This window comes from Mercenaria mercenaria, chromosome 1 (assembly GCF_021730395.1).
Source record: "Mercenaria mercenaria strain notata chromosome 1, MADL_Memer_1, whole genome shotgun sequence".
NCBI lineage: Eukaryota > Metazoa > Mollusca > Bivalvia > Venerida > Veneridae > Mercenaria > Mercenaria mercenaria.
This window is the reverse complement of record NC_069361.1, coordinates 14,616,388-14,627,615: the sequence shown is the minus strand read 5'-3', so window position 1 is coordinate 14,627,615 and position 11,228 is coordinate 14,616,388.

Here is an 11,228-nt window from a genome sequence, read left to right as displayed (position 1 = left end):
ACCAAACAAGAATATTAAAGATAGATTTGTGCTAAAATTGAATTATTGGCACACAATGACATATCCTAATTAAAAGTGCATACTTAGTGCGGGGGAGGGAGGGGGGGGGGGGACTCAAGGATAAACTTAAAAAAAGCCCCGATGTTTTCTTCAAGAAAGAATTCTTTTCCCAAGTGAGGTTTTAAACCCCATGTCAGTGAGTTTTTTGTTTTTTTTGGGTTTTAACCCCCATTTTCAACAGTTTTTCATCATGTAAGGCGGGCAGTTAACCTAACCCATGTTTCCCTGTTTTCTGAAACCAGTACAAACCTGTTCCCCAAATAACTGCCAACTTCCCCCCATAATTATCAGAGAGGGAGGACGAAATGTTTTCAAAACAATTCTTTATCAAATCGTCATGGGAACATACCCCCCGCCGGGGGATCAAACTCGCGCCCCCCGATCCTTAAAACCAAGCTCTCCCTACGACAAGGGGTGAGAGCCAAGTGTTTGAAAGTCAGCGGGAAATTTGTGCCCAGTGCAAGGTTGCAGACCATAAATCATTTAAACAGTATAAAAAAATGTGTTATATGTTTGTGTATTTGATCACATACAAACTTAAAAAAATTTATATACAAGTTTTCACCTTCTTTAAAATACATTTAGAGATAAAAATAATTAAGTAGGTAAAGACCAAACAAAAGAAAATTTGGGTGTTGCCCCAAATTTCTTAGCCTTTTTATAGTAGACAACCTTTTATATGGTTTTAAAACCCAAATGTATCTATGGTGCCTATGGGGATATAATTTGTCACCTCATTTTTTAATACAAAAACTACATTAATATATAAGCACGCTGTGAAAAACAGAAAAGGGAAATGAAAATTGAATAATAAATTTGCTTTGTTTCAAAAACTAAATTGACCCACACAAAAGGTATCCTTTGTTTCTGCTCATAGGGTTTTCCGAACACTAAGTCCATTACCCGATATGACAGATCGCTACATCGGGGTTTTTCCCGAAAAAAAAAAAGGAAAAAATTTTTTAATTATTTTCTGACATGCCATGTCTGGTACACAAAAAACACAAAAGCATGTAGTTTTTCCCCATAAAGTTTTAAAAATTTTTTTCTGCATATTTACGTTTTACATAGGCTAAACCCGTTGTGATTAACTAAAAAAAGTTGTTGAGAAAATGAAGAAAAGGCATCCCAAAAAAAAAAATTTACCCTGGGAGGGATGGTTTCCTGGGCGTGCACTCAGCGCCCAAAGTGTGAACAAAAAAAAAAAATTTAAGAAAAACTGGGGTTCTAATGAATAAAAAAGGAACAAACCCGTCTGAGTATTTTGGGGTTCATAGTTATGTGACCTTTTCAATAACTTCCATCAAAAAATAAAGTTGAAATGGCACCCATTTCCTCAATAAAAAACAAGTCCTGGGCACTTCCAAAATAAAAATTGTAATGAATTTATGGAACAAATTTCACATTTTAGATTTATTTGCAAATTGCATTATTTTACACTTAAAAAAAACTTAATTGCCTTTTTTAATGAATTACCTCCCTTTATTTATTTTAACATTATTGATATAGTAAAACAAATTTTTTATTTTCTATGTTTATAACAAAGGGCCCCCGATGGCCCCATCGTCACCCCCTTTTTAAAAACACCATATAACAGGGAAAAAATATGACCTAGGATTTTTATAAAAAAATTCGACCAATTTAAAATTAAATTGGAGCAAAAAACCTTTTGTATAAATAAGTTTTTCTTTTATTTGCCTATACCTATTTTTTTATCCCAGGACCCATTTCGAACTTTACCTAGATTTCAAAGGCACATTCGACCAAATTTCATGAAACAATTAAAAATACAGCCTCTTGCATACAGAAAGGTTTTTCTTTGATTTGACCTAGTGACCTGTTTTTTACTCCCCAAATACCCATATTCGAACTTGACCTGATTCTCAAGGCAAACCATTTTGACCAATAATATGAAAAAAATGTAAAAAACAGCCTCTTTGCATAACAAGGGTTTTTCCCTTTATTTTACCTTTGTGACCTAGTTTTTGACCTCAATGACCCATATTCAAATTTGACCAGATTTCATCAAGGGAATCATTCTGACAAAATTTCATGAAAATCAGTTGAAAAATACAGCCTCATCGCATACACAAGGTTTTTTCTTTGATTTGACCCAGCACCTAGTTTTTTACCCCCAGACTACCCCTATTCGACTTGACCTAGATTTATCAAGGCAACCCTTCTGACCAAAAAAATGAACAGTGAAATGCAGCCCCCTTTTTATCACAAGGTTTTTTCCCTTTATTTGATTGTGACCTAGTTTTTGACCCCAGAGACCCATTTCAAAACTACCAGATTTCATCAAGGCTATCACTCTCAAAATTTTATAAGACAATTAAAAAAACAGCCCCCTATCACATACCAAGGGATTCTTTGATTGACCCCGTGATCAAGCTTTTTTACCTCAGATATCCATATCAAAATTGACCTAGATTTTATCAAGGGAATCTTCTGACTTAAATTTCGGAAGAACAACGAAAATTATAGCCATACCTCACAATTTTTTTTTGATTTTACCCAGTGACCTAGTTTTTTCCCAAAATGACCCCTTTTCAAACTCGGCCTAATTTTTTTTAAGGTTATCATTTTGACTAATTTTCAGGAATATCAAAATTTAAAAATACACCTCTATCGCACATACAAGTTTTCTTTTATCTGACCTAGTGACCACTTTTTTTACCCCAGATGAACCCCATTCAAACTTGACCTAGATTTCATCAAGCAAATTCTACCCAAAAATTTATGAAATTTAAATTTAAAAATACAACCCCCTTTTGGATCACAAGGTTTTTTTTTGATTTGACCCAGTGACCGTTTTTACCCAGATGACCTTTTTCCAATCGGCCTAGATTCATCAACTAATTTTTTGACCAAATTCATGAAAATTTAAATTTAAAAAAACAGCCTCTACGCATACACAAGGTTTTTCTTTTTTTTTCTAAGGGTCTACTTTTTGCCCCAGATACCCCTTTTCAAACTCAGCCTAGATTCATCAAGGTTATCATTTTGACCAAATTTCATGAAGTCAGTTGAAAAATACAGCCTCTACAATACACAAACAATTTGACAGAGACAGAAGACAGACAGACCCAACAGCGCCGGATGCCCCGGGCATCGATTTCAAAAAACCACCCGAGCAGTGCTCAGGGAGCTAAAAAAAGCGTGCCCAAAAATTGACCTTTTTGGATCAAACCAAAGGAAAATTTCTTTAAATTTTGGTAAAAAGAAAAAAGGGTTTCCTCAACCCCAACACTCAATAATTTTTTTAAAAAATTGCCTAATTTTTTCATGCACCCAAAATTGGTAACATCCACTAAGATTTTTAGTGAAATGTTTTAACAAAAAGAGAATTGTGGTAGATGTTATGCCCAAAGGGAAAAAACTTTTTTCCTCCTTAAAAACTGTAAACAATAACAAAAACCTATGTCCCCCATGACTGTGGTTTTCCCCTTTTTTGTCCAAGATCACGGACCCGACATTTTAAACCCCAACCCCAAAAAAAATATCGGTCATCAACTTTGTGAGCCCAATCATGCTATCAAATTTTAAGATGATGGGTCAAGTAGTTCTTAAGTTATCAAGTGGAAACAGTTTTCAAGGTTCAGGCCCCTGTGACCCCTACCCCCGACTTAAATAAATTTCTACCAAAAAAACAATAGGGGTTTTCACAATGGTGCACATGCCCTTAAAAGGCCATGAAATTTGGGCCCAATTTTTTTAAACAAAAACATTTTAACAGGCACCATTAAAAAACCCTCTTAGTTTTAATTTAATGGCATTTTTCATGACCATCTTTAAAACTATTAAATTAAAAAGCCATGAAAAAGTACATTTAAAACCCCGGTAAAATATACCTTGTTAAAAGTTGAGGGCCTGAAAACTCTAAAACAAACCTGGGCCCCTTTAAAACCCATTAAAATTTTTAAATGGCATTAAATTTAAAAATTCCATTAAAAAGGACCCCCTTTAAATTTTAATTAATTTTAAACACTAAGAAGGCCATTTAAATTTTTTTACTACCTGTTAAATTGGGTGTTAATTTTTAAGAATTAAATTTTAAAGTTTCCCTTAAAAATGTCGATTTCAATTTTAATGAGTTTTTAATTTTTAATGGTATACAAAATTTAAGGGCCCGAAAAAAACCACCAGAGTCAGACACGTTAAGATAATCAACTTCAATTTAATTTGTCTTAAAACTGCCCATCTTTATAAACGTGTTAAAAGGGTCTTTTTTCCTACATTTTAATTTTTTAGGACCCAAATTGAAAAGTTGTTCTTGGATTTTTTTCTGAAAAATTTTTAGGCGTGGCGAAAAAATAATTTTAAATATTTTTTAAAAAAATATAGTTTTGAAACATGAAATGCTTTGAAATATTTTTTATACAACAAGCATTTTAAAAACCCTTAAAACCCCAATAGACAAAAGCAACTTTAATATTTACTGCTATGAAAAAGTAGCATTATTACTTTCATTTTCATCAAATATCTTTGTTCCTTAAATTTTTTACTTTAAAATTTAAGAATTTATTATCAATCTACACAGAAGAAAAATCCCAAAAACCTGATGAATTTTTCAGAGTTATGTCCCTTTTTTAACTTACTGTAAGTTTTTATAATTCCAAAGCTCTTTTCTTTCAAAACTTTTTACTAGTACCCACTTAATTCAGTTCAGCACTAAAATTAAGGTGCTGTCTTACGGCATCTTGTTTTAAAATTTAAACTTTTTTAAAAGGGTTCAATCTGTTGAAACAAAAATCTCAACTAAGGTCTGAAATGGAGATTAACGTGCTTTCATTGTTCTACTCCCATAAAATTTTAAAACCCTTACCCCCCCCCACTTTGATACAAAGCGATCATTTAAACAGAAAAAAAAAAAAAACAAAAAGTGACATGCATCAATACATGTACACTTCCCCAAAAAAAAAATTTGACTGAGTTATAAATAAATTTTAAGTTTTTTTTATCCAATTTTCAATAAGAAAATCAATTTTTTGTACAAAATTTAAATTTGGCAAATTTTGAAGAAAATGGCGTAACTGCATAAAGGGAAATAACTTTAATGAAACTAAATATGAAAAATTTTACTTTAATGGCCATTAGTTTTCTGTTGGAAACAAATTGTTTACAATGTAAGATTTTATGGGCACCAATGGTCTAAGGACCATAAATGATTGTGTAGTAGTTTGTCTAACAGATATCATAGTAATAATGGCACTTATTTTTTCTTTTTGAATCACATTTTACAGAATGTACAATTTAATGTGCATCACATTGCTGTTAAGGGCCATTAATTTTAATCTTAAATGAAATCATACAGAACCTAAACATTTAATGGGCATTAAATCAAAGTTAAGGGTCATGAATAATTCTGTTAAATTCAAAACTTTTTCAGCTACCAAACCAAATTTTTAATTGCATGATTCATGGTCAAAAAATGGGTGTTTTAATGGTACCTTAACTTGTAACCCATTAATATTGTGAAACCTGTTAAATATAGTGATGCAAGAATTAATGGGGTTAATTAACGGTTTTTCCTATTTAATGGATATTTTACCGGGTTTTAAACCATATTTAGTGGTATGTGCATCCAGTAGTGTCTTCTACTTCATTAAGGCCAACCATGCTATCAAGTTTGAAGGTTCTTGGTCAAGTGATTCTCAAGTTACAGTGCAGGAACAGTTTTCAATGTTCAGGACCCTGTGACCTTGACCTTTGACATAATGACCTAAAAAATCAGGTCATCTATTTCATAAGCCAAATCAACGTATCAAGTTTTTTTCTCAAGTTATTGAGGGGAAACCATTTTCAAGGTTTAGACCCCTTTGGCCTTTTTGTTTGACCTACTGACCCCAAAAACAAAAGAGGTCATTGATCTGCTCCATAAGCCTAATCATGCTACCTATTTTGAAGGATGTGGATCAAGTGGGGCAGAAATTATTCACTCTGCCAACAGACAGATGGGCCAACCAACAGACTGACCGATACAACCAAGATGCAATGCAATATAACTGCGTCCCCACCTTCCCTGTTCATAGAATGGGGGAAGCAAAAATATTATCCCACTCAAGATTTTTTCCTATGTATATGATAAGGGTTGGTCATCCTGACAAAAACAGTACAAGTTTGCAATTATTTTGATACCTACCAAAATGCTTTGTTTGTTTCTTTTTGGTATTGCAGTGTTTCAGAACTTACCATTATTTGCTGCGATTTGCATGCATGTACCACTGTTTATCATTTCATACAATCTTATTTAACATATGTGACAACATCATGCATTTAATACTATAATACCCTGTGGCCACAGCTGGCAAAATTAGCGTAAACAAGGCCATAAATTATCCAACAGACAATACTGTCTACTGGTGACACAGATAAAGTTCTCAAAGAAAACACCTGATATCCTTTTGCATTGATTGATAATACACAAGAAAAATACATTGAAAAATAATAATTTCACTGACAATATCCCAGCCCTACATGAAACATTTCCCAGCCCTCCATGAAACATTTCCCAGCCCTACATGAAACATTTCCCAGACCTACATGAAACATTGAACAGCTTCTGCTGTTTTCATATGTACAAGTTTTTGAGCCGAATTAGAAAATTTTTTCAATCAATACAGATATTTACAATTTAGAAATTTTGTTCCAAAGTCCAAGATCTAAAAAAAGATAAAAAAAAAAAAAGCTGGCCTATTTATCATGAAATGAAGAGCATTTTTAGAGATCTTTTATGCAAATTATTGTGTCATCCGATCTGAATAAACAAAAACATCCACTGTGAGCCTTAACAAAAATCTTCTCCAAGCAATTCCAATTTCCTAAGTACATAAAGGGCCATAAAACGCATTTCAGACTCATGGCTCAGAGTTGGGCCTACACAATCAACTAATGATGATAAACAAGTTTCAAAGCTATCATTCTTACAGTATTCAAGAAATGTGAACCTAAGGAAAAAATTTAACTAAGAAATTCAAAATGTCTTAGTGCAAAAAAGCCATGGTTCTGACAAAATACAAATGAGAGGTCTGTAGGACATTTGCGGCCTTTTAGTTGAAATGGCAGATACAACATTTGCCCCCACTGCTTATTTCATATGCCCCCCACCAACCAAAATTTTAGTCCTCTAAAGTCCAAAAAAGTTATAAAAGTGCTCATGACAATGTTATGATTTTCTAACTTGTGCAATGTTTTAACACTAAAACTTGTCAATTTGGCAATTATCTTCAACGAAATTGTAAGAAACAAAGATACTGTTCCATGCAGTAAGATTAATGTCTTCTACTACCTTCCTTAACAATCACTTGGGGACAAAAATATTGGGGGACAAATGTCTATTTTCAGAAATAAGTTTGTTTTGTTTTGTTGGTTTTAACGTCGTACGGACACAATTAAAGGTCATACGGCGACTTTCCAGCTTTGATAATGGAGGAAGACCTCGGGTGCCCTTTCATGTATTATTTTATCACGAGCGGGCACCTGGGTAGAACCACCAACCTTCCGTAAGCCAGCTGGATAGCTTCCTCCCATGAAGAATTCAACGCCCTGAGTGAGGCTCGAACCAACATCGGTGAGAGGCAAGTGATTGAAGTCAGTGACTTTAACCACTCAGCCACACAGGCCCCTCAGAAGTAAGCATTTGGGGGGGGGGGGGGGGCATATGTCCAATCTACCAGTCCATTTTTTCATTGGAAGGCAAAGTCCTGAGGGGCAAGTGTCTGGATCCCAGGGGAAGGTTATGGCTCTTGACTTAAACATACTTAACTGATATTGATTAACAAGTATGCAAAGTTCAGTTTTTTTTAGAAAAAATGGATCTAAATAAGAATCATAGTTATAAACAACACTGGAAAACACATGTTACAGTAGCTCATAGATTTTTCAAAAGTCAAACAAGCTAAAAAGGGAGGTAACTTTAAGCATAAAAAAACAATGAAATATTAATATGGTAACAGTTTTAAACATTGTATTGGAAACCATCTTCTTAGAAGTACTGAATGGCCAACACTAGCAATCAGCCAACCAAGGAACGGTGTCCTAGGCTACAAGAATACAACACTCACAGATTGGTGTTGCCCATCTGGTGATCTCAGTAAATTCAATGGCCAGCACTAGCAATTGGCCCACCAGGTACAAGAATACAACACTCCCAGATTGGTGATGCTGATCTGGTGACCTCAGTAAATTCAATGGCCAGCACTAGCAATTGGCCCACCAGGTACAAGAATACAACACTCCCAGATTGGTGATGCTGATCTGGTGACCTCAGTAAATTCAATGGCCAGCACTAGCAATCGGCCCACCAGGTACAAGAATACAACACTCGCAGATTGGTGATGCTGATCTGGTGACCTCAGTAAATTCAATGGCCAGCACTAGCAATCGGCCCACCAGGTACAAGAATACAACACTCCCAGATTGGTGATGCCGATCTGGTGACCTCAGTAAATTCAATGGCCAGCACTAGCAATCGGCCCACCAGGTACAAGAATACAACACTCCCAGATTGGTGATGCCGATCTGGTGACCTCAGTAAATTCAATGGCCAGCTCTAGCAATTGGCCCACCAGGTACAAGAATACAACACTCACAGATTGGTGTTGACGATCTGGTGACCTCAGTAAATTCAATAGCCAGCACTAGCAATCGGCCCACCAGGTACAAGAAGAATACAACACTCACAGATTTGTGTTGCCCATCTGGTGACCTCAGTAAATTTAATGGCCAGCACTAGCAATCGGCCCACCAGGGATGGTCCTAGGCTTCAAGAATAGAACACTCACAGATTGGTGTTGCCCATCTGGTGACCTCAGTAAATTTAATGGCCAGCACTAGCAATCGGCCCACCAGGTACAAGAAGAATACAACACTCACAGATTTGTGTTGCCCATCTGGTGAACTCAGTAAATTCAATAGCAAGCACTAGCAATCGGCCCACCAGGTACAAGAAGAATACAACACTCACAAATTTGTGTTGCCCATCTGGTGACCTCAGTAAATTCAATAGCCAGCACTAGCAATCGGCCCACCAGGTACAAGAAGAATACAACACTCACAGATTTGTGTTGCCCATCTGGTGACCTCAGTAAATTTAATGGCCAGCACTAGCAATCGGCCCACCAGGGATGGTCCTAGGCTTCAAGAATAGAACACTCACAGATTGGTGTTGCCCATCTGGTGACCTCAGTAAATTTAATGGCCAGCACTAGCAATCGGCCCACCAGGGATGGTCCTAGGCTTCAAGAATAGAACACTCACAGATTGGTGTTGCCCATCTGGTGACCTCACTAAATTTAATGGCCAGCACTAGCAATCGGCCCACCAGGGATGGTCCTAGGCTTCAAGAATAGAGCACTCACAGATTGGTGGTGCCCATCTGGTGACCTTAGTAAAGTAAACAGAGGATGAAACAAAATCAATTTTGAATCAGTAAACTATTCTGGAATAGAATCTTTTATTTATTAAGGTTTTGTATGACAGTCTTACAAAGCCAACTTAATCATTTGTTATAATGGAAATTGATCCTAGAAAATATAACAGGTATCCTTTTGTATGTGCACAACAAGTAATCAAAGCAGCTTGTGTAAATATAGCAAAACAACTGTTTCCTTATCTCATCTTTGCTATGTAAACTTGACCAGACACCATGTTTGTTCTTCATTTGTAGACAAAAAAGAACTGTTCTTGCACTGTTTAAACAGAAATATTGACTTCTGTGGGTTATTATTTATATGATATTGTACATGGGTCTTTAAGGAAATAACAGCTCAGGAGATCCATCAAGCAATTCGAGGGAAGAAGCTGTTTAAAGATATTACTATTTTTAGATTTAGTGCCCCCCACCCCCACTAAAATGGCCCAAGCAGACCTTGTAATGATGGTAGAGACCATGATTGATGAAGGTCAATCAATAATCAAGCTGTTCTTGATGTATATTTTATGATCTTCTTTACTATCTATTTTCTTGCTGTCTACTATGTAAGGTGTTGAGACTAAGTCATGATCAGATCATTTGTATTCATGGCGCATGTTTAACAGCAGTTCACAGGGCAATAAATTTTGTTTCCGCAGAAGCGTGAAAGTGGCAAAATCATAATTACCCATAATGCAAGAGGGTTTCGTAAAAGATATATTTTTTATATTACACCTTAAACATCTGTATGCATCACATATATTATCAGAACAAGTGATTCCTACAATGTGTAATGAGGAAAATAATTCTTATATTTAAAACAATCACATAATTATACATTATTGCTGAACTCATTAAAACCCATTGTTCATATTTAAACTTAAATCCCAGTGAACTACTTTGGCTTACCATAAACAGACTGCAGATTATAAATCATATTTTGAAAAAAAAAATGTTAAAGGCACATATCACCTTTTCAAATATTTTAAAACTGCAACATATATCAAATATCAGAAATTATTTTTTTTTTCTAATTATCTGGTCATTTACTGATAGAGATAATCACAGTGTCAGTAGCCGCAAAAACTAGGAGCATTTTTTCTCTTTTAATTCAGCTAATTTTAAACAAAATATTTTTAATGAATCTTCTGTTTTCAAAAACGGTCAACATTTTGCAGCCTTTATAGATACATGAAATGTGTGGAATTGTAACAAACTGGTTGCTGGTTACTGTTTTTCTTGGGTATTATCTGCTTTGGTTACTTAGCTAAGACAGGGTACCCTGTAAAGTGTTTGATATTCTGCTCATAAACCCATTGAGGTTATAATGAAAATGGCTTTGAAGCCATTGAAAAACTTCTTATCTACAGGTTACTTTAAAATGAGACAAAACCTGTTTCCATGGAAACACAGTCTCACGACATATATGTATAATCTTCTAAGCTAATGTATATACTTATAAAATTATCCACTACACAGTCTTCTATAAATAATAGTTATACTGAAATAAGTTAAAAAGTTAAATATATCAGTATGTTTCCTTTTCTTTCCAATATAAAATACCTTTGAGGGTGAGTTAGTGGCACAGTGGTTAGCACTTTGGAGTACATTGCCAGCTGTCTGGGTTCGATTCCTGGATGCAGCTGATATCCAGACTTAGTGTTCTGTGCTGGAAGACCGACAGAGGACTTGAACCCACAACCCCTGAGATTGGTACCTGACCGCATTGTCTGCACATGTACATCTGCACAAG